We start from the raw sequence: 25229 nt of genomic DNA, 5'->3' as shown, positions 1-25229 counted from the left end.
AAAAGGCCTGTGTATGCTCTGTATAGTGCAGTGCAGTTAAAAATACATTTTCAGTCCACAGTTGGTTGAATCCATGCATTCAGACCTGGGTGTGGTTGACCATCTGTATATAAGAATAAATAAAACTAACTTGCCTCTAAGGCTTTTTCCTAAATAAGGTAGGAATAATGATTCTTCTCACAAAAGCATTTGTGGTGTATAAAATCAGTATTCACAAACTATGGGTAATCTTTGGAATTATAAATTAGATTTATCTGAATTAGATTTCAGGACAAGTTATTAAAATAACCAGAAGAAAATATTTTTTTTTTTACTGTCTTTAAAGATCATCAGAAGAATGGTCATGGGAAAAAGAAAAATAAATTGTCACATTTAACACATCAGAGCAGGTTAATGGGTAGTGTCACCTCTTACCAACTATCTTCTCCTCTGTGAAGTGACCCTGTGAGCATTTTTTTCATAAGTGCTTCAAGTTTCTCAGGTAATAAAGCTCTCATCGTAAGAAGAAATCATAACACATGGGAAGTTATGAAATATTTAGTCTAAAGAACGCCCAGCTGAGACTTCTCTCTAGATTAACAGCATAGGAAAAGAATTTGCTGAATCTCAAAGAAAGAAGAAAAGCTCAAAATGCCCCCTGAGAACTTAGCTCTTCACCAGTCTGTTCTCAGTCTCTCTTGATGAACAGCACAGACAGAATCAATTGTAAAGTGGACAATGTTCCAAAGGATTCTTAGTAAATGCTGGTGTGGAAAAATGTGCTCCAGATTTCAATGGTGTGTGTGTGTGTGTGTGTGTGTGTGTGTGTCAGGGAGAGAGAGAGAGAGAGAAAGAGAGAGACAGAGACAGAGACAGAGAGAGACAGAGACAGAGAGAGACGGAGAGACAGAGAGAGAAAGACACAGAGAGAAAGACAGAGAGAAGGGGGAGAAGGGGAGAGAGAGGGAGGGGGGGGGAAAGGGAGGGAGAGGAGAAATTCCTCACCTTGCTAACCGTAAGTCATACTTTTAGAACAATATATTTAAACAGTTAACTATAACCAGGAATATTTGGTGTCCAAGAAGAAAAAAAGCAAAGATCTCAACTTACCATGTTCAAACTCACATTATCCATCTGTTTCATATCCCCCTTGGAATACATGTTGGTTCACTTTCTACCAATGCAGAGAATACCTAAGACCATCAACTTTACGGTGGGCCACATTTGTTTTGGATCCCAGTTTCAGAGGTGCTGCTGTGGCTTGGTTTCCTTTTGTTAAACCCTGTGGTGAGGTGGCACACAGTAAACAGGAGCACACGGGGCAACAGAGGAGCAAGGGGCTGGGACACTGTTAGTCCTCCAAGGGCACATTCCACAGTCCGAAAGACCTTCTCTAGGGTTCACTTAGTAAATTCTACACTGCTCCCTCCCCACCCCGCAAGTGAACAGTACCTCCATAGAGATCAAGCCTTTACCATACAAACATGTAGGTGACGCTTGAGGGCTCTACTGTAGCAGGGTTTGTGAATGAGGACTGTGCTGGCTAGTCTTAAGCAAAGTTGACGTACAAACTAGAGCTACCTGAAAGGAGGAAGCCTCAGTTGAGAAAACACCTCCATTCGATCTGGCTGTAAGGCATTGTCTCCATCAAATTGGGAGGGCCCAGTCCATTGTGGGTGGTGCTGTCCCTGAGCTAGTAGTCCTGGGTTCTATAAGAAAGCAGGCCGAGCAAGTCATGGGGAGCAAGCCAGTAAGCAGCACCCTGCCCTGGTTTCTGGGTCAGCTCCTGTCTCCAGGTTCCTGCTTCCTTTGAGTTCCTGTCATGACTTTCTCCAATTATGATGGTGTTTTGTCACAGCAATAGGAAGCCTAACTCAGATGAGGAAGGACCCATTAATAAGAAACACAACACTCCTCTGAACCATATTTTTCTCTTTCTAAGAGAAAAATTTTCCCCTAAGATGGATGGTCTCGGAGGCTGCCATTTTGATTGGCCTAGTACAACATGCTTATTCTAAAGTATGCCATATTATGTCACACGGTAAAAGTCCACCAATGTTTCAATTGTCCATGGAACAATGAGAAAGTGTTAATAATGACACATTGTGTCCCCTTTCATAGGCCTGCAACATTTCAGGTATGGCATGCTTAAAGAGTCTTAATTTTTCTGAGGACATGCTATACACAGCTTTAATATACTCCAAAATGGTTTGCAAATGAATTTTTGGAAAACAAGCCTGGCTCACACTGAAGCTCACCTGTACCTACGAGGTGGTATGGAAACACATGGTTTGAACGACTGAGCCCTTATCATTTCCCAGTTTTCCCTACAGAACCCTCAAGGTGAATATGCAACTGCCTTCCAAGTGTTTGCATTTTTTGAAAGTTTATTATCTGTTCATTCGTTTACTTATGTGCAGGTACCGGCATACACATGCTACAGCTCACATTTGGGAGTCAAAAGACAACTCTTGGGAGATGGTTCTCTCCTGCCACCTGGTGGGATTTGGGAATTGAACTCAGGTCTTCTGGGTCTGCAAAGCCTCTTCCTGTTGAACCATTGCACCCTAAGGTTAACTCATCTATAGTCTAAGACTTGATCTACAAACAACACCCAGGTAGTCAGTCTGTGGAGGTCTCTACTCAAGGAGTTCACTAACCATGAGGAGATGAGGAATAGGGTTTCCCTTTCCTCTGTGTCCCCAATAAGATAGGAAGCCGTTCCCCAGGGAGGGGCTCCTTGAAGGATCTTGCAACAAGGTTCAATTTAGCAATGTTAAGCCTGGCAGATCCAGGGGACTTCTAGTCTCCTTAGGCAAATATTTCAACAAATAAGTTTTCCTATATAGACAGAATATTTTTAAGTTAATAAAAAATATTTTGTTTAGAAGTAGACTTTGGGCAAATCCATGGGTTTCAGAAAGAAAAAAAAAAAACCCATGATAGCATGTGTCCCAGATTTTTATTGCAAATCCCTACATTGATTAAGAGAGGCTCACGTTAGAGTTATAAAGGTTGGAATTTTAAACATTGACTCTGGATGTGAGGATCCTAAGCAAAGTCAGGGACCTTCTAATGATTAACACTAATGTTTTAATTTGAAACTACAACTATGTTTTTACTAGATGTGAAAAAGACAAGTGCGTCTTTGCAGGAGTGTATGTTTTCAGACCAGCACCCCTACAAGACTCTAAAAAAATTCGGTTAGGAAGGGAGGGAGGGAAGCAAACTTTTCTAGATTAAAGAAGCAAAATAGAACCACGGACGTTCACTTGAAGAAAAAACTGAGTCCTAGAAGATAACAATTATGAAAAGCCAGAGTGTTATCTAATTTAGAATGGCTCTGAGAACACATGGCTACAAACTGAGCCACATGTGATGGTCACCCAGGCTCTGAAAGATTGCTGGCTCAGAAACACCGGATGGTCCAGTTGCTACAGCCTTATATTTGCTCTGCTGTCATCTCACTTGTAGGATGAAGAACTGGGCTAATCACACTGTGATGGACATCATCTTGGGATGTTCCAGCACTTAAAACCAAACAACTTATCACTTTCTTATGGATACAAATAAACATTAATTAAAAAAATATATGTCTAATTTTTTAAAAACTCTGTTTTACAGAAGCCCTAAAATGTAGACTAATGCAGGTATGAATGCCTTTCATAACTGGCATCTTTCCATCTAAGGTTTACAGCTATTTTACCTCTGATGGTCTTGGGCCAGCTGGTATTTAAAAATACATTTGATGTGCTAGGAATAGTTACACAGAAGCCATTGGGCTCTGTGCCCTGCCAAGGGCCTCACTCTGCCTTCCAGTGGTCTGAGCCCATTAGGACAGGATGGGGAGAAGCCACTCAGGCATTTCAAGACAGATTTATCAGGCTTTTTAGAGACAGGTGACAACACATGATTAAAATTACTAACTGAATCCTTCAGAGGGGTAGCGATCCAGCACCTTAGAGACACGGCAGATAAAACCAGGCCAGAGCAACTAAAACTGAGAAGGAAACTGATCAAGTTTGAAAGGCGGGATAAAGTGTAGCCACCGCTATCAATCTCCAGCTCCCATTGAAGCTGCCAAGGCCACGTCCTCCCCACAGCAGGGAGCACATGCTCCTTCTTCCCTGCTGCAGCTCAGAGTTTGTTATCAGGCTCTTGGGAATGTGGGCAGCCCATCTCGTGTCTGAGGCCTCCCTGTGAGTTAGAGACACAGAGTCAGGTCCAGCTGTACCCAGAACCGCCTGTGTTCCTGGCACAATGGCATAATGTGCCCCACACACAGAGGGAGTGCGGGTGGTATAAAGGAGGAGATTATGATAAGAAAGCGTGACTCCAGACTGGTCTGGACTAAACAGCATGACCCAGTCTCAAAAATAAAACAACATGTTGGACAAGGAACAACAGATTGTTGTGAATTTCAGACCAGATATGATCATCATCACTGCACTTAGGATAGAGCAGTGGGGGCGATGTGTGAGTTCAGGACGCTAGAGAGAAGCAGAAGCCCCTTCTACCATGGATGCATGCAGCATTGTGGCCTGCTGTGATGTGCCATTTCAGAGCAGAGACAAGGATGCTGCACTTGGAGTTGGACTTGGGTATTTCTCTTTCAAACTGAAGACCAAGGATGCTGGCGGTGTTTGTTAGTGGTAGAGCACTTGCTTAGAATACATTAGTCCTGGATTCTATTCCTAGTATACAACATACACACACACACACACACACACACGATCTCTCTCTTTCTCTCTCCACTCTCACTCACACACTTACACACAAAGATACACACTCACGTAATACACATTCACATACATTCACACAGGCACACTTACACACTCACTTATACACACTCACACACACACATCTACAGTCGCATACACTTACATACACACTCACAGAATTCTCATTCTCATGCACTCACACACACTCACAGTGCACACTCACTGACACAGACATACACACTCATACATAATCACACCCATCCTCACACAGACTCAAGCACATAGTCACCCACACTCACACAGTCACACGGTTGCTCTTCTTTTGATTTTATACTATGCACAAAAACTTCCTCTACCCTGTAATCATCCAGTAATGGGTGTAATTGTGCAAAGCTAAAAGACTCGGATCAGATAACACAAACCGTATTTAGCTTGTAGTACATGGTTAAATGTTCATTTTATCCTCTATGAAGGGAGCGGAAATGGGAACCACAGGAGAAGGAGGATGAGGAGGTAAATCTAGTAAGATCTGGTGGGACCACTGGTCTTGAGGGCAGGGAGGAGGAGTGGAAGGCGGCAGGGAGAAAGAAAGCTCCCATTTGCCTTGAACAATGAGGCTATGAAAAATGTCTTCACTTCCTCCAACAGAAGAATGGGGGAGCGAGGCAGTTGGAAGAAGACATGATCCCCGAAGAAGGTTCTGGGAGATTTCCAGTGAAAAATACCCAGCAAAAGGATTAGAAATGAACCCCGGGGATTAGGGAGAAAGGGGAAACCCGAGAAACATGATGTGGTGAAGGTTTGGCTAAGAAGTGGTAGCTCTGATATTCCATTCCTGAGAACCCGGGAAATGACTAAACTCCACTCCCCTCTGAATGACCATGCTTCCTAAATCAAAGGCATACATATGAAGTTACAACATTGGACGGAAACAGAGCCTGCATTTTGGAGAAACAAAGAATATTAAAAGAAAATAGTTGACTTAATTCGGGGCTTGAGATCAATTGCAATCCTGCGTCTTTTGAACTTAGACCACAATGATGGCTGGGCTGCCTTGCTTTAACTCTACAAAGTCCTTATGAACCGCTTAACTTTCCTACAGCACAGACATTTCCGCATCACCCAGGAAGCTTGGGATGGTGAGGAACAAGACACAGATTACTAAAAGCTCATGCCCTGTGGACACTGAAGGGGGGCAGGGTTGGCTAAGGTTCAGGAATATGAAAAGAAAAGATGCATGGCAGAGGAGGAGGTGATGCTGGCTTTTGCTCAGCCAAAACCATGGGCCTTGATTCCCTAAAACTATGTCAAGTGATCTTGTTCTATTGCTTTCTAGAGCATCTGAATCTGGTTAAGGGCTTCCACAATGTTCTTTCAAATATTACAGCGAATTGGTGGAGGCCTGGCTTTGTGTGTTATCTCCAGCTGTGGAGAGCAGCTCTGGCTCCAGTGCGTGCATCTGGTTCTTTTGACATTGGGGTGATGACCTTTCCATGCCTATTAGCATGGCTACCCATCAAGGCCCTAGCAGATCTATACAAGGTCACATTGGTTGCAGGTGTCAAAACCAGGAAAACCTGCAATGGTCCACCACCATCCCGTGCAGTGTGCCATGACACTCTTTCTGGTTTTCTAAAACTCAGTGACCTTGAATCTAGCTAAAACAAATGAACAGTAAGTTTCACCCATAAGGTAGCTTTGCGGTGCACTAAGAGAAAATAAATTAAAAGAAAATTCGGCTTACTCATACAAGGAGAGCCGTAAAGGGCTCTTTCTGAATGACAGACAAAACAGGGAAGGGACTCAGTTCCAGGAATGAGAATAAAGCAATTCTGAGTTAATCTCTGGGCCAGCACCACAGGAAGTGGCTTCATTTCCAAGGTCCCTTTCTAACACTGTTGATGTTCAATTTTAATTTAGTCTACTTCTCTGATTAACTTCTAGTTTCTTTTTTTTTTTTTTTTATCACACATGCTTCATGGAAAGGTCCTGTGTGGATGTGTGCTCCCTTCCCAGATTCATTCTCTAACCTCACCATGGATGGAAAATATCATTCTTGTCTTGGGATGGTTCTCATATTGGACTCAGTGTTTAGCACAAGGAAGGAATTTACGACCGTAAAGCAGGTCACTTACAACATGGAATCCATAACAACTCAGGCCAAGTAATTTTACGCCACCTCTACCTATGAGCTGAAGAAGAAATCATCTGGGCTCTGTGAAATGGCATCAGATTTGGAGGAACTTCAGTTGCAAGAGGACACTCTCTTAGACTCTGAGATGGCTGAATGCCACCCTTCACGGCTGCTGAAGCCAGTGGCTTAGCTAAATGTTTCCAGATGCCCCTCACATTTTACACAGGGAGCAGGAGGTCAGTCTTAGGTAAAAAGGCAAGTCTCCACCATTGGTTGTGAAGGGAGCTAGCTGCTGGGTAGAGCTTTGTCATCCAAACGTCTGTTCCCCACAGTGACTGCTTTTGATTCAGCTCAATTTCTTCCCGGAGAGCATTTCTGGGTGTGTTTGGAGCTTGACCTTGAATTGCAACAAGCAAACCAGTTCCTCAGAACGGCATAGAAATGGGTTAAAAAGGAGGAGCTGTGGGGGAGAAGGGCCTGAACTGAGGAACTGTGAGCTGCCTTCCCTGTAGCACCTCCTTGCTTAGCACAAGCAGTTCAGAGCAGCATGATAGAGAGGGCAGAAAAGGGGATTGATTTTTAATATACATTTCACTCATTTGATCATGAAATTATAAAATTCCTTCCCTCCCTCCTCCAGCTTGACTTCCCCAAAATTTTATCTCCATGACTGCTGATTCTCAAAGCCCGGAAGAGCAGGAGGTGTTAGCATCCCATCCCTGAGGATATCCGTCTCATGAGAAGACAAGTGTTTTGTTTTTCGTGCTGTTGGGATTCAAACCCAGGGCCTTGTGCATGCCAGCCACATGATCTACCACTGAGCCACAGCATAAAGTCCCAAGTACTTAAGTAATTTTTCTAGTGAAGAACTCTTCCCCAAGTCCATGATAAGTATAAGACAAACGCTGCAAAGAAGAGAAAGAGAAGACACCAAGGATAAGTGATCAAAGTAAAGATAAAGTTTATTTTACCTTTACAACAGAATGGAGAACGTTAAACTTAAGTGTCCATTTGAAACTAGCGTTTTGTTAGTTTAAAGAACATTCGGTGATCTCCTTGCATCCTTCCCCAGCCAAAACTGAAAAGTCTACAATGGGGCGGGCTTAACCCCAGCTTCTGCAAGCAAAGTTCCCACAAATCCATGTTAAAGAAAAAGAGATACCCACTGTGGAAAGTCAAACCTGGATATTTTTTGGATGATGTGATTCTGCCAGATTTCTATAGCTACTACATCTAGTTTGTGTAATATTTTTAATATTTGTATATTTAAAAAAATCATTATCACAATGCTGCCCAGTCAGGCCAAGAGAAAGTTGGAAGATTTTTGCTTTGCGAGAAATTGAGGGAAAGTGCTTTGGTGGCTTTTTAAGGTTGGATGCTGCATTCTGGTTCCTGTGTTCCAGCAGTTTGCCAAGAATGTTACCGGATGGTCGTATTGGCAGTGTCTAGTTTGATATAATGAGTTACTTATTCGTCATATGAATCATTAATGACGTAGACACTGATTATTGTTTTATTAGTTGACTTCCGACGAATCAATCAGCCCTGAGTCAGACACTTACAGGGCCTTGGGACACAGTAGCAAGGTCACCTATAAGACCCGTGAGGCATACAGGGTCTATTTTGTTCCCAGCATACTTTTACCAAACGGTATGCAAACTTTAGTGGTTAAAAAGCTGCAATTTACAACCCACAAAGACTTCAGCTGTAGGGCTATTGCTGGTTTCTGAGGTATCCCAGTGGCTGCTACTGACCTGGGGTGGGTTCAGTGAGTGGTCCTCCTCATGATGGAAGAACACCTAATACAGGGATGTAAGAAATGATAATGATGCTCCAGAGAGGATCCCTGTGCATGGGAGGATCATGCGTACTGTTGATCACAGTCACAGCTTAATCTTAACTAGTGTGGGCAATCTATAATCTTGAATCTTTGGCATCTTTACTGAAAAGGAGTTCTCTCACCAGTTCCTCAACTCAATAGTATATGGGGCTCAGAAAATGCCAGCAGAAGAGTAACGATCAAGATGCCTAGTGGGAGGCTGGAGAGATGGCTCAGCAGTTAAGAGCACTGACTGCTCTTCTAGAGGTCCTGAGTTCAATTCCCAGCAGCCACATGGTGGCTCACAACCATCTGTAATGGGATCTGATGTCTTCTTCTAGTGTGTCTGATGCTACAATGTATATATATATATATATATATATACATATATATATATATATATATATATATATATTTAAAGATACCTGGGTGACCTTGCAACAGTAAAGGGCATGCTTCTGTTCCTTAGGCTCCTCTTCAACTATCTACTCTTACACTAGCTTGACTCCAGTGTCATTTTATCAAATATCCTGGGTGGGAGAAAACCTAAACAAGAAGCTGGAGGAAATAACCCACAGGGTCAGGGGGTAGAAAAGTGGTTTTTGATGCTGTTTTTTGTGGTGCCTAAAAAAATGTAGTCTTTGAACTGAACACATACATACCTATTATGCCAATAGAAAGAACATACATTTCTGGTTCTCTTCAAGTAAACAAACCCTATGTTTATATATACCAGACCTATCCTCTGCTATTTGAAATTTCTATATGCTTAGAATTGCTAATCATGGTCAGTCTTCTCATTTCTTAGTCTTCGGTCTTCAGTAGCTACAAAGAGGCAACCCATCTGTCTACAATTCTCTGGCTCTTCTTGTTCAGTTTGTGTAAGTAGCAGCCACATTGTCAGACAGGAGCATATGACATAAAGTGCTGCCTCCCAGAGGACAGAACTGTGGCTTGTAAGTACCTGGCTCCCAAGTTCCTGTCCTTTCCTAAGAGACCCTATACACTTCTGCATGCCTGCCAAAGCCCTTTGGTACCAGAGAACAAAGGTTGACCAGTGCTCTTCGCTACCAAATTCAAGAGCAGGCTATTTCAGGGCAAGGCCTGACTTTTTCTAAAGCAGGAAATTACCTCATTCTTCCAGGAAACATTTGACCTCCTCTTATATTTCTGTTTTTTCCTAAGGTCTAGAGCAGTCAGCACAACACGTAAAGATCCCGGTCTTCAGGAAGCTCATCTTTAAAAAGAAGATCCCCCAGATAGTCAATGAACTTACTTTGAGTCAACAAGCGACTCTGAGGAGGTGGTCTCTGCATCACTGATAGCCACCAAAGTTGAAGACAAACAAAGTTAGTTTCTACGAAACCAGAACATGGCTTTGAAAGTAAATGAAACCAGATGAGCCACAGACACTGAAAAGTACTTGCACGTAGTCATAGAGATCCGTAACACCAGAACTGCCATTCTGGACTCACTTCCCCGAAACAAGCAGCAAGGAGGTATAGCAGGCCAACAGTCCCCAAGGAGCACAAGCCTTCAGTGACATAAAGCTAATGGGAACCACGGGACCCGAGTTAAGCATCATTCTCTTACTGCCTGCATTATATCTCTGGGTGCCAGACAGGAAAATAGTTATTTAATTTTAGGAAAACTGATTGAATAGTCCTATTTAATATATCACTATGTCAATTTTTTTCTGTCTTTGTAGAAATAACCAAGTATCACTCTAAGAAGAAAATGTATAGATTTATTTACAGAAAACATAATCCTTCCAAAGAAGAAGGAGGGGTGGAGGAGGAGGAGGGGTGGAAGGAGGAGGGAGAAGAGGAAGAGAGGAGGAAGAAAAGGGGGAGGAGGAGGAGAAAAAGAGAAGAGAAGAAGATAAAGAAAAGGACAACAGTTGTGAAGCCAAAGGGGCTGGAGACAGATCTGCAGTGAGAACACTCACTGCTTTTGGAAAGAATCTGGGTTCAAGTCCCAGCACCTATATTAGGAGCTCCCAACCACTGGTGACTGACTCCAGCTCCAGGGGAATCAGCCGTCTTTTGGTCTCCACATGCACCCGCCTGTACATGGTGCATATAAACCTACATGGACATACATGCATATGCATAAATAATAAATCTTTTTTTTAAAGAAAATTTCTACTCTATGCCAAACAAAACTACAAAATGACCAACTCTCTCAAACGTGTGTCTGAGTGTGTCCCAGGGAGTGTCATATGGGTGTTGTAGGCTTTGGGCACGTTGGCCCTCGTCATCCTTCTTTCATAAAATTATTAAAATAATTTATCTTAGTTATATTGGTATCAAGACAAATGTAATTCAGATCCAATACTATATATTCCTTAATATATTTATATTTTTCTTATACTTTAAAGAAGTTAATTAAAATATTTGCGTAGGTTACTATAGGTAACTGTGAGCACTGTGCCTAATGGATAAACCAACTATGGACCACAAATCCTTGTGTTTTTTTGTTTTTTGTTTTTTGTTTTTTGTTTTTTGGTTTTTGTTTTTATCAAGTGAGCCTTCTAGATAGACACAGTTAAGCAAAATAATTGATGGGACATTTCCTGGCAATGACAAAGACCTGCAGAGAACAACTCATTGTCACATGAATTCTGATGAGTTTAGATACAGGCTTAGCTCCATTGAAAGATGGTCTTTCTGATGACTTTGAACTCTTCCAGAAATACGCAGCCCATCAAATGTGTGCAACTCCTGTGAAGCATTATTACTCTGTGGCTTGAGGTCATGAAGTACTATCGCTGTGGTTGTTAACACATGGGTCACGACTCCTCCGTGGATTGAATGGACACTTTCACAGAGGTCACCTATGACCGTTCAAAACCACTGTTATTTCCATTGTGATTCATAGCAGTAGCAAAATCACAGTTATGAAGAAGCAACAAAAATAAATTTATGGTTGGGGGGGTCATCACAACATGAAGAACTATATTAAACTGTTGCAATATTAGGAAAGTTGAGAACCACTGTTTTAACCCATTGTTGAAGTTCAGTTTCTTTTCTTCTCTCACTTTTTCATAAAATTAAAAATTATAAACAAACACACACACACAGGAACACTGTGCTTACCCAATGCTTAGAAAAATTCTCATATGTTCTTATCATTTTATGGAATTTTGATATGGGATTGAGTGGTGTTCTTCAGTTTATAAACTGCCCCAACCGTGGTGAGAGTTTAATAGTCTCAAACAGTATGGAAAGGAACAGTCAAACAAGTGCCTAGACTGAACAAGCATGGGCCCACCCTTCACCTTTTAAACTACCATCATTCAAGTACTATCATCCACTACAACATCTGGGAGGGGTTTTAAACCTTGAGAGATAGAAGCTAAGAAGGACAAGCAGAACTTTGTCAGGCCAATGAAAAGCATCTCAAAGGAACATGGACTCATTAGCTTGCAGCAGGCTAACCAGAAGAAACAGGTATGGCTAGGATAGGTTCTTTTTTGATCCCATTTTTACCTAGGTGTGTATTATTGGGAAGTAAGCATCGCCTTTCACTTCATATACTTGCAGAACAATAGTTGTTATTCTGGATTGCAAAGTAGTTAAAAACTTAAAAGTTTTTTTTAAAAAAACTACTTAAAAATTTAAAATGGCCTTAGTATATATTCATAAAATATCTAACAAACACAAATTATATTAATATTTTGACATATATTTCACAGTCAAGTAGCTGAAAAACCTATCAGACTAGGAAAGAAAGAAAAAAGAAGCTCACTTTTCTGATGTCTTCACCCACGACTCCTAATGTTGGTCCTCACCTATAGAAGAAACACAAAAAGTAAACTGAGTTTACAGAGATATTGTTTCTCAGAATTATATATATTTGTATGTGCACACATGTGCCCATGTATGGTGTATGTGTGCATGTATATGAGTATGTGTGTGTATGGTGTGTGTGTGCATGCATGCATGTATGTATGGTATATGTGTGCGTGCATGTGTGCATGTATGGTACATGTATATGCATGTGTGTGCATGTCTGTATGTGAGTGCACGCATATGTGTGTGTGTTTGTGTATGTGCATGCATGTGCACATGGATGGTGTATGTGTGTGCATGTGTATGGTGTAAGTGTGTGTGCATGACTGTATGCATGTACATATGTATGTACATATGTATATGTGTGTATACATGTACAAGTATGGTGTGTGTGTGCATGTGTATGTATGTCCGTGTGCATCTATGATGTATGTATATGCATGTGTACATGTGTGAGCATATGTGCATGCCTGTGTGTATATACAAGTGTATGGTGTGTGTATGCGTGTGTGTGCATGTCTGTGTGCATGTGTGGTGTATGTATGTGTGCATGTGTGTGTGTGTCTGTGTGTGTTATATGTGCACAGGGATACAGGACAGAGAAGAGCACTGGATGTCCTGCTCTATCATCCCCCATTTTATTGTTTTGAGAGAGAAATCCAGGGACCTTGAGTGATCCTCCTGGGTTAGAGGCACACATGTCTTTTCACATGACTGCCAGAGATATGAAGTGGGGTCTTCATGCCTGTACAAGTGCTCTTACATGCTGAGCCATCTCCTCAGCCCCAGAATGTTCTTTTAATGGAACATGGATGAGATGGATGAAAAACGTGAAGCATCAAAGTAAAAAAGATTAGCTGCCAAAGGGCCAAAATTTCTCAAGAAAATGTCACAATTATTCTAAAATAATCATAAAAATAATTAAAAACCCATAAATCTTGTAAGATGCTGTATTGAAAGGGTACAAATGCCCACTTATCTTTGATTTTTCCCCCTTGTCTTAGAAAATTCAAGATTTAAACTTTCAATAGTTCTGAAAGCAAAGAATTGCAATTATTTCCCACAAACCAGGAAGTGTTTCTCCTAAGAGAGGAAAGATGAACCCAGAGCCTTAAAGTAGAGCAGGGGTAAGGACGTCAGCCAGTCTCAGAGGCTGCATCCCCAAGATTTAGCTTCCAAGGCCATGGACAATGTCCCTTGAGTTCCCCTCCATGTCTCTATCCACAAATCCTTCCCAGTTCCCGTCTCTCTGAGATGGCTGGAAGCTGGAATCTTACAGAGGTAAGCTGGAAGACTTTGAATTTGTGTTCTGTTTCTGTTTTTTGTTGTCACTTGTTTGAAAAGGAAGAACTGTGGACATTTCAGCATTTGAAAATTCAATATATATGCTAAGTGAAGACATCACAGCCACCGTTGTCACCTTTTAAAGGAAAAAAACAACTTACCAATGATGTATTTTTATAAATAAAATTACTTTTTATTTAACATGTAGAGTGTTTTGTTTACATGGATGTATGTGCACCATGTGTGTACAGTGCCTGAAGAAGCCAAAAGAGGGCATCATATCTCTTCTGCATATGGAGTAACAGAGGTTTTTGAGCCACCATGTGCATGCAGGAAAGTGAAGAGTGCTCTTCTGGAAGAACAGCCAGTGTTCTAGTCTTCCAAATCTACGTCTTTATGAACATGATAGAAATTATCCTAGGCAACTGAAGGAAGTGTCAAAATAACGTAAGAGTAAAGAAGTAACAGCACAGAAAGCAGGGTGCAGGAGCAAAGGACAACTATTAGAGCAGTCCAAAAAAAGTGCAAACTTGTAAAACTTTTGAAAAAAAAAAGACGAAATTCTAATCATGTCATTAAAAGCAAGGTATCGGTGGGTTAATTTAATTTCATATGTGAGAAGTCAAACAATGCCATTTTGTCTGTGAAGCAAGTAATTGGTGGCGTTTTACTTTTTTAAATTGGACAAAGCAAAAAAAATTGAACTAAATATTTGGTTTCACTTACATTAGAAAAGTACCGTGTGTGCATGTACACATATAGTTAAAATGAAAAGCTGCTTCTTTGCAAATTGTGAAACCACAAAGACTTGTTTTTGGAAAACGTAGCCTTAAAACCCAAAACTCAAAAATACAATTATTCAAGGAATACATCACAGACGTGCAAAACATTTAAACATGCAGAGTATTGAAAAATATCTTCGGGATTTGCTATGAAGATCTTAGGGAGAACCATTTTCTAAGGTGAGTTTAAAGATCAGAACTGAACCCAAAATATAAATGCTGAAAAAATGGACGAATGTGGTTTATTCTAAAGGTTTCCAAACAGGAGTTTAAAGGGAGACTGTCTAATTTACTCCACGAACATAACAGAAACCTCTTCACCAAATCTAGTACAATGAAAGAAAAGTAAGAAGCTCACTCAATTTAAATAAGACATGAGAATCCCAAACAGAGAATTCAGAAGTCCAGTCTCCAGTGACTGCCACCCCATTAGAGAGATTATTCTATAGATATTTAAACACAGGGACATTGTGCACTGTGAGAAGGCAACAAGAGCTCAGATGTATCACACTGTGCTCCGTCAGTATCCACCACTGCGTTTGACAGCCTTACAAAACCTTTAACTATAGGTAAAGAAAGAGGTGATGACCCCTATACAACAGTGAAAAGCAATGCACGGATGGGTGACCATCATCTACATGTGACAAGACTGAATATTTAGCACAAGAGAATTTGTTTACTTTATGGAACCCAGAACCTCATGTACAGATAGATGTAGCTAATGTTCTACCACTGATCTAGCCTCAATCCTGAGAGAAATATCTCCTGCCCCACCCCTCCACGGAGGGAGTGTGTCATGAGAAAATGTCCTCTGTAGCCCAGGTTGGCTTTGAACTCTGTGTCGTTGGGAATGACACTGCTCTGATCTTGCTCCACCTCCCAAGTGCTGGGAATATGGGGTTCATCTCTGCCTGGCTTCCAAGAGAAATATCTTTATAAATACTAGAAAAGTGTAGATGATTCACAAAACAATCTGAAACACAACATGCTAAAAACAGTGGGTTTTGTCCAATGACAGCAATGTCTGGTCACAAGTGACTGAGAATGAAGATGATCCCCAAAGAGACCTATTCAGAAAAATTACCCTCATAAAAGACACGTGAAAGGCAGTAACAGAGCTCTTTTGGTTCAATACTGGTTTCTTCATGAGAAATGGAGAAAGATATAGATGCGTTTGTTTTTTCAAAAGAACAGCAACAGTGTATAGTCAGGAAATTCAATATGAGGTAAACTAGCACACTGTTATTTTTGGCCCGATAGGAATACGAGGTAAGGGGGGGGAGGGACATTTACAAGCAGCTGTGATTATTTATAGGTGGACATCTGGGAGCCTTATTGGCTGCTTTATAAATTCAATGTGGGATTTTAAGAAAATCGAGAATATTTGATTATCTGGCCTTAGTACAAAATCCACTAATGGAGTGTGCTCAGGGCATTAAATACAAACAGGATTTGATGTAAGAACACCAAAACAAACCTTCATTACACTTTGGAAGGAAGGTTAGGGAAATGTTATAAAATAGCCATCAATGTAATATATGTGCCAAGAAAATGGTGATCAGCCTTCCCTGAGTCACAGCAAAGCGGGTCTCACTTTATTGGTTTTTGCCAAAGCACAGTGCTAAGCTTAGAGTCTGGAAGGCAAGCAAGGTGATGTTTAAAGTAAGTCACAAAGGCAAAAGCAGGTAATGTGAGTTCACGTTTAAAAATAAATAAAATGTCAGGGTTGGTTTCATAAAGCGGAACTGTGTGTCCAATATAGTACCACATCCTTTTAACTTCAATGTCTAAAATAAACTAGCTCACCTTTAATTTTAGGTGACATTCAGACATGAGATGAAACGCTGTATGGCAAGAGCCACAAGATTGAATCTAGAGAGTCCAGAATGGATTCTAACAAAATCACCCAGGGAAGAAACCAACTTTGCTTTTTATATGTAGGACAAAATGAAAGGGCTGTTATGTGACTTGCTAGAGACAGCTCTCAATACATGGTCTTAAACGAGACCGATTCTACTTAGAATAATTCTTGTGCAAAGTCCTAGAGCATGTGCATCTGCCATAAGGTGTTACTTATTTGACATATAACACATGGATTTGTTACTTTCCTGAGTAAAACACATGGAAACAATGCAGGAAGAAATGAAGCAAGGGTGGGCTCTCATAGGGCCTATCAGAAATGATAGGTCTTCAGAAGAGTGTGTAACAGTGATAATGTCAATTAGCAGCCAACCAACCAACCAACCAACCAGCCAGCCAGCCAGCCAGCCAGCCAACCAACCAACCAACCAACCAGCCAGCCAGCCAGCCAACCAGCCAGCCAGCCAGCCAATCAACCAACCAATCAACAAACCACAAAAATCTCTCCATAGCCTTTGAAATTTATAGAAAGTATTTTTAAACCAATACCTTGGATAATCAAGTAGACAAAGACATTATTTTTGAGGGAATGAAACATTTGACCACATAAGACTTCAATGACCTTCTGTTTGGATTAGAGAGTCTTGCTTTTCCCCCAGCCTGCCATCTTGGGGTACCATTCTACAAATGTGTCATCTGTGTCTGTAGATCTGGGAACACTGATAAGATATATTGGGACTTTGGGTCTATGGCAACATAGAAACACTTGCTTTGTTTGTTTAGTTGTTATATTTTATTGAAAGTCGATTTTACTTCATGTAATATATTCTGATCATGGATTTCCCTCCCTCATCTCATCCCAGATCTTCCCTGCCTCCTATCCATCCGATGCCATGGCTTCTTTCTCTCTCTTTAGAAAACAAATAAGCAAACAAACAACCAGAATAAAAAACAAAGAAAAGCAAAAGAAGCAGATACACACAGACGAAGACACATACTCACACATACACAGATACACACACACACACACACACACACACACACCATAAAACACAAAATTAGAAACCACAATGCACAAGTGAAAGATTGGTAAAGTAAAAAAAATACCCAAACAAAGCTATATGACCCATTCCCCCAAAAAAAAACCTCCAAAAATACATTTTGTGCTGGACATCTACTGTTGAGCCTTACTGTGATTTGTTTACCCTGTGAGACTCCATTGGAGAAAACTAATCTTTTTTTTTAGTTGACATCAAGTGGATGTCAACTGGACATAGCTTCCTGGTTAGGCATGGGAGCCTGTGTTTATTACCCCTCTCAGTGCTAGGACCCCATCTGGCTTGGACATGTGCAGATCCTGTGCATGTGGCCACAGTCTCTGTGAGTTCATACGTGCGTCAGTTCTGTTGTGTCTGGAAGACACTGTTTATTACTGTTATTCATCCCCTCTGGCTCTTACAATCTTCCTCCTCTTCCACATAGTTCCTTGTGCCCTGAGGAGAGGGATTTGATAAACACATCTCATTTAGGACTGAGTCTTCCAAGGTCTCTCACTCTCTGCAGAGAGCAACACTTTCTTGCTTCTCTATGTCCGTTGAACAACTTCATTTCATTTGTAAGCCATAAAACATTTAACTATGCTCTATCTAGGGGGTGGGAAGATATTATCCGCTGTTACAGATGCCTAACATCCAGCTATCCTCTTTATAGTTCTTGCATAAACCAGCATTTTCCTTGCCCTGATCTTAGCCCATGTGTAATAAAGTTTTTACACACAATACACCATCACTTATGACTGAGCCGCCTAATAATAGTGATTGGTTGGTTCATGGATAGTCACATTGCCCAAGTCAGACCAATGAAAGCCAATGAAGCCTCACCTGGAGAACAGACATCCTCCTGCTCCTCACAGATGTGAACAAGAGAGAATTTAGACTCCGGATCTATTTATAGTCACACTGAATCATGACATCTCTGTCCCTGATGAACCACACAATCATGTTTGGTAGCATGTCTGGTAGCAACATCAGGGCTATGATGGGTGTGCCCTAGCTACAGTTGGAAGACTCTATTCCAATGATATGGCTGTGTATACTTATTTTTGGGATCTTTACATTGTGTTCAGGGTTTCTTAGATGTAAACCATATCACATGTGTCTTCTGTGTTCACATCTAGGACATTCCATACTGCACTTGCCTGGATGTTCTTGTTTAACATGCTGGCTGAATTGTTCAGCATGCACATGTCACCTTTTCCTAATCAGATTGTACTGGTTTATATTCCATGCAGAGTATGTGCAAGTTCTAATGCATCAACTAGTATAGCCAACACGTGGTACCACACGCTTCATTTCCATCCATCTAGACTGGTATAAAATTATGTCATTGTGGTTTAAATGTGTATTTTCCCATTTGTTAATGTTAGATACAGCATTTACAAGGCTCTAAGTTCAAGCCTTACACACACACACACACACACACACACACACACACACACACACCCCACCTAAAAGTCATCCTGCTTTTCCTATGAAGGTAATGACTAAAATAAATAAACAAAAGCTTACAAAAATAAATACAATTCAAAGAATATTTTCTTTTCCTGTCTCTTTGTTGTTGTTGTTGTTGTAAATGTTCACTGATATTATTAGTATTCTTTTTCCATAGAAGAAAGTTCTACTTCTGGGCAATAGATGCCCGCATCACTTGGACATAAGCAAGGAAACCCAGCAGCTATAGAATTCACAGTGGATGGGAGTGGAGTATGGTAGCGAGTTCAAATGATCATACATTTTGGGATAAGTACGTTTGACAAGTGCTTGAAGTTTTTCATTCAGAGAGATGATGAGCTATGTCATAATGTGTTATTAATTCTCTGTGTGCTTAAGCTCTGTGGTGCAGACACACGGTGGTGCTCACACAGAGCCCTCCAGAGACAAGTTCTATATTTCTTCAGTCTCAGTGTTAAACTTCATATCTCTGGCTGGCTTCTTTTGACAGAAACCTGGTGAGTTTCAATCACTTTCAAACTGACCCACTGACTAGCCAGCCCTCTAGAACCTGGAAGTGAGACTATGAAAAATGGAGAGACCTTTTAAGAGCTCATATTTCTTGGTCTCCTAACTGGGATATCTATTAACTTCACCCATAATTTAATCCAGTTATGCAGTGAATGTCTTATGTGTGCCAGGCATTGTGCCAGGCCCGGGGGGATTACCTAGTGAGTGGGGCCTAGTATCTCTGAGGAGTCCATCTCTCCAGTACAAGTGGCTGTATTCTTAGAAAACCTACATACATCAAGCAGTTTTTAATAAACTGGATTGTTTTCTGTGGCATTTTTGACAGATATATTAGGAACAATTTGTCAAAGTGAAGGTTCTAGCCACTCAATTTAGATATTAAGTGTCAGATCGGCATGTCTCGCCAGGCTCTGCATGCAATACATAAATAATGTTTATGAAATGAGTTGAGCTTTTAAGGCAAGTTCAGGCTCTAGCTTATGTCAATTCCTGGCTTCCACAGGCTCATTCACGAGCACCAGGTAGAACTGATGGAGGGTCTGTAAATGACATTACATTGAGAATGCAGAAGGGCTTCCCAAATCTGGGTTAGAGTTCATGGTATGCTGGCTGTGGGCTTGTATAAAAGGAAAGGAAAAGCAGACAGCTACGCTATTCATGGATTAGGATGTGGCCATTTTTCATGTATTTTGCAAAAATGGACTAATGGTAAGCAAACTGACTTAACATGGATCTATTTCTTCAAGTGCAGAAATAAGGACTGGGGTTTCCAGTAGGGGATCCTTCTTCAAATTCCCTGCAGGCTTCTCTCATTTTCACAGAGAAGGAAGGCTCTAAGTAAAATCAATCTCTCTGTCATTCTGTCTTTCTTAGTGTGTGTTTGTATGTGTGTGTCTGTCTCTATTTGTGCAAGAGTGCAAGTGCACATCCACTTATGTGTGTTAATGTCTGTGATCACATACCATGGCACACATGTGAAGGTCAGAGAACCCCAGATGTTTGAGACGGGTTCTCTGGTTGTTCCCACTATGGATGGCAGGCTAGCTGGTCTGGGAACTTCCAGGAATTCTCCTGTCTTTGCACCTCATGACAGACTCCCAAAACACCTCGAAAATCCCCCAACATTTGAGCACTGAGACTTTGTCAAGGTAGAGGAGACTAAGGATACAGTCAGGACTAAGCCATGTGTAGTCTGTACTTCTGAGGGGACCTCCAATCAGTGGGACAGTCAGAGTGGATTTAGCCAGAGGCAAAGCCTAAGGCAACTGAAGCCATGTGTGCTTCTGAATACGTAGAGTAGTACAACCATAGCATTAAAAGCAGGGTCTTAGTAGCACAGCAGGGGAGGAGAAGGGTGGGTAAGAAAAGACTGCCAAGAGATCAATGGCTGCTTAAATAAGGAAAGGGGAGGTACCTGTGAAGGGAAGATTTTTTTCAGAGTCTATACATAATAATATCATGGGGAAAGTCACAGAACTTGATAGCCATTTTCTTAGCAGACACCGGTCTGAAGAACCATTTTTTTCTGAGTTAGAATTCACTAGATCAATGATGTGAGGCATGGTAGCCTCTGTGGCCAAGTGGTGAAAAGGAGCTGTGTTATGGAACACAGTGAATTTGCTTTAACATGAGTAAGATTCAGCTGGGCATGGTGTTAAAAATTTCCCAGAACCACAGAGGTGGCTTAATTAGTCAAATGCTTGCTATGCAAGCAGAGGACCTGATTTCAGTTTCTCAGAACCCACAAAGAAGCTAGAGGGGACATGTTCATGTAACCACAGTGTTGGGGAACAAGGCAGAGAAAAAGGGGGATCCCAGAAGCTCATTTTCTGGCCAGCCTAGCCAAACTGATGAGTGTGTGTATGTGTGTGTGTGTGTGTATGCTTGTATACATATATATACATATATACACATATATACAGATATACAGATACACACACACACACACACATATACATACCACATATAAGAGCAGTGTTTGTACAGGAACACAAATAGTTCGATTGTTTCATAAATAAAATATACACTGCAGAGAGATTGCCTGTGATGGTTCTTTAATAAAATCATGTTCAGGGGAATGGTTGCAGCCACCTGAGCCTCCATCCAGCTGTGTAGTTAATGGCAAGAAGCTGGTTTGATTTGAAGCAGGCTCCGGTACAGACACTGCTCTTATTCAGGCAACCCATGAGAAAGTCGACTCCACCACCCACCAGTGTTATGGAAAGGAAGGTTATTTCCTTCTCCTGGAGGTCTCCGCCACCTCTCCACATCAGTCAAAGAAAAGAGGCTTTGACATATCAGCCATGAAAAAGTGAATTACCAAATACATCTCGGAGTGTGTATTTAACATCAGTCTTGAGATTTCAGTGAGTGTTTGGGAGACAAAGGAACCACGAATAGAGAGGAAGGACTGACTTCCAGGAACCCATTTCACAGTGGCTCCTCAGTCTCTATCTATCCCCGTGGCCTGCAGCATGGCCACCAAGATTTCCTGAAAATCTCTGGTTTTGTGAATGTGGAGTTTTCACTACCCAAAAGAAAGGAAATGTTAAATTTGAATAATTTCACTCCTAGGGAGGGAAAGCGAGTAAGAAGGGGCTTAGTGCAAGAAAACCCTGCCTATTTTAACCTGCCCCAGAGCCAAGCATCTTTAATTCTACGGAACTCTTCATCTGGCATGTGAGCACACAGTGGTCTTGCTGATCTTAGCAAGGCTCCACATTTAATATGATTATCATTTCAAAAATACCTCAGGGAGCCCCAACTTCATGGATCATTCTTCCTCGAAAATGCTGTTAACGTCTTTCACAGGAAACTGGTGGAACTGTCTCTTGCCTGTGTAGTAAAGTTTAGGTAGGCTATATTAACTGTAGTGGATTTACTGTAAAGAGTGTGTGTGTGTGCTTGCGTGTGTGTGTGTGTACACTTGCCTGAAGGTGTGCATGTTGTATGTGCGCATGTGTGTGGAGGTCAGAGGACAACCTTGGGGGTGTTTCTACTCAGGTATCATCCACATTGGTTTTGGAAACAGAGTCTCTCAGGGAGTTGGCCTAGAGTGTGCCAAGCAGACCAGGCTAGCCTACCAGTGAGCCACAGGGTTCCGTCTGTCTCTGCCTCTTCACTACTGGAGTTACATACATGGCACCAGACCTAGGTTGTTTCTTTTCCCCCAGTATACAGTTACCCTTGTAAAACACTGTAGGTCCCTCTGGGGAAGGACTGGGGGAAGGAAAGGCTAACAGTAAAATTCTCACATATTTTATAAAGGTCCTTCCTCAGGAGGGTCTGTCTATTCCTTCATTCAAGGGGTTCTGGGCCTGCAAACTGGCTCAAGCCTGGAAATTGGTTCACAGTCTGAGATTCCCTTTTGCTATGACTCAGAGTAGCCTTTCTTTCATTTGTTTGAAAGATATTCTGCTTCTACAGATCAAACAAAAGCAGTAGGCTTCTTACCTGTTTCATGCCAAGAAACAGCATGACTGATTAGCCAGTAACAAAGGTCCATACAAGTCCTGCCACCATAAAAATCACTTTGCCTGTGCTGACCGTTATGAGTCAGGACATTACAGACACTGCTTTACCTATGCTGCCCATTACAATCGATACACTCACTTGTCTGTAGGATTCAGTGCTAGCTGCTGCTACTTCAGGGTCCAATAAAACCCACCATATTTGGTGCCTGAGCAGCGTCTCCAACCCTAAGGGGGCCCTATCACCATTCTGGGTCTGACAGGATTAGTGAAGGGCATGCGGATGACTAGATTTTACACAGCATGCCCACTCTAGCTAGCATTGGGATCTGAGTGTCAATTGTGGGAATTTTGTGGCTGAGTTAAAATACACTGGACTGAATGCCTTTCGTGTTTTAAGGAGAGTACAGTATGAGTTTAAGCCTTTCCAAAAAGATATGGGCTTTCCAGAGGAAATGAAGCAACAAAATAGTGTCCCCCATCCATTAAAAGAATGGTATTTGGTGATGTTTACACATGAGGCTTCCACGCCTAAAATTTAAGTCTAAATATATTGTTTAAGCCACAAATAGAGTAGTAATCTCCTGGAGCCAAACCACAGTGAAATTTCAGGAATGTATCCAGGTTGTAAGATTCTATTTCCTGCTATAATTTTTTTTCATAGCTTCTATTTTGGTCACTGATTAACTAATTCTTGTTGGAAGAATTTTTGGAACATAAAATAATTTTAGAAATTAAGTTTCAATCCAATTAAATTAGATGTCCAGGTAAATAAATAAATAAATAAATAAATAAATAAATACCTGGCAAGAGAGTTGCTATCTCCTTAGCAGAAATCCCCCTCGTCTCCCTACCATATTCTAGATGGTTCTTCTAAGTACTTTCATTTGTCCTAATTTTAGGAATCTGAACTAGCTGGGATGACCCTCAGCCAGAGGGAGAAAGAGAGACAAGAAAGGTTCAAGCAAGGGTCAGTGGATGTTAAACAAGATGGAAGAGAGCTGCCTACTGAGAGGACTGTTCCAGAATCTTTGATGTGGAAGGAGGTGTGAATCAGAAGAGCTTTCGGGGTGGTGCGGGGAGGGACTCGACAGGAAGAATATAGTCAAGCAACAACAAAAATGACTACAAAAAGCATAGGTAGGCAGAAAAGCCTGCGCTCTTGGAGCTGGGTGTGTGGGGGGAATGGAAGGACATCTTATGTATAAATTAACAGATGAGGTAAGTGCTTTCGATGTTGGAGAAGAACACATCTCAGTAATTCATGATCATCCTTGAGAAACTATATCTTCCCAAGAACAAGAATAAAACCCAAGACACTCATGTCCCTCTTAATGGAGAAACGAATGAGCACAAAGGAGCCATGAAACAGATTTCTTATGAATGACTCAGAACTAAAACACTTACAAGGATAAAGTCTCCTCCAGTAGGCTACAAAGTTTAAGCTAAAAAGAAAAAAAATCTTCATATTATACAGCAAAAATTAAGGAGAAAGAGTGGTAAGATATGAAGAACAGACTCCAGGAGGCTCAGTCATCTCCTGGAGTTGACTGGACATTCACTGATGTGGATGTGAAGAATTATTCTCATCTAAAGGTGGTAGCAGACCGCCACATCCAAAAAAAAAAAAAAAAAAAGGATCAGTGAGAATCGGTTATGGTGAAATTTCAGAAATTTCAGAAATTAGACCAATGCAAAGCTTCCTGGCTGGTCATGGTTGTACATGTCTATACTCTCAGAGGTAGGGCTGGAGGACATGAGTTTCAGGCTAGTTTGGACTATAAGTTCAAGTCCTAATCACAAAAAAAATCCTAACTGCACATACTCATACATGCATTTACACACACACACACACATGCACGCACGAATGCACGCGCACACAGTTGTAAGAGTCACTCTGGGAGCAGATTTACTGGCTACACTAAATGATACATATGGCAGAGGCAATGCCTTTAGTCCTAGAAGCAAGGCTTTCAAATCTAAGGAACAATCATTTTGAGTCGGGACTGAAATCACTAACCAAGAGCGTAGAACATTATTCACACACATGGTAGCAGAGCCTATCACCCTGGCAAATTATTAAATAACTCAAAAGGAATCGTATACTGAAAAAATAATCGATCCAAGGGAAATTCTACATGAAATTAAGGAAAAAGTTATAGTAGATGTTGACTAGAACCCTAAAGGAGAACTTGGTCTATAAAGAAATCAAGCTGGAAAAACCACTTTCAGTTAGCAAAATTCAGTGGCTATGGAAGAGGTCCCATGGGTTTTTGACTTGACAACAAATAACATTTGCATATTGACTGGCTTCCTTCCTTCCTTCCTTCCTTCCTTCCTTCCTTCCTTCCTTCCTTCCTTCCTTC

The 25229-nt window shown here is 41.3% G+C and overlaps 1 protein-coding gene across 4 annotated transcripts in view; it reads right to left on the bottom strand.

The window, feature by feature from the left end:
• The window catches only part of Plekhg1 (pleckstrin homology and RhoGEF domain containing G1), a 220914-nt gene that overhangs the window by 143415 nt on the left and 52270 nt on the right, over positions 1-25229 (bottom strand). For 3 of the 4 annotated variants that reach the window (XM_028764374.1, XM_028764376.1, XM_028764375.1), the window contains exon 2: positions 12404-12446. The exons of the other annotated variant lie outside the window; for it this stretch is intronic. The gene's annotated coding sequence lies outside the window, so the exon portion shown is untranslated. The remainder of the gene's footprint in view (positions 1-12403; positions 12447-25229) is intronic. 4 annotated transcript variants of the gene reach the window in all.

This window comes from Grammomys surdaster, unplaced genomic scaffold (assembly GCF_004785775.1).
Source record: "Grammomys surdaster isolate TR1022 unplaced genomic scaffold, NIH_TR_1.0 143, whole genome shotgun sequence".
Lineage (NCBI taxonomy): Eukaryota > Metazoa > Chordata > Mammalia > Rodentia > Muridae > Grammomys > Grammomys surdaster.
The sequence above is the reverse complement of the archived record's forward strand: the minus strand, read 5'-3'. Positions and strand labels throughout refer to the sequence as shown.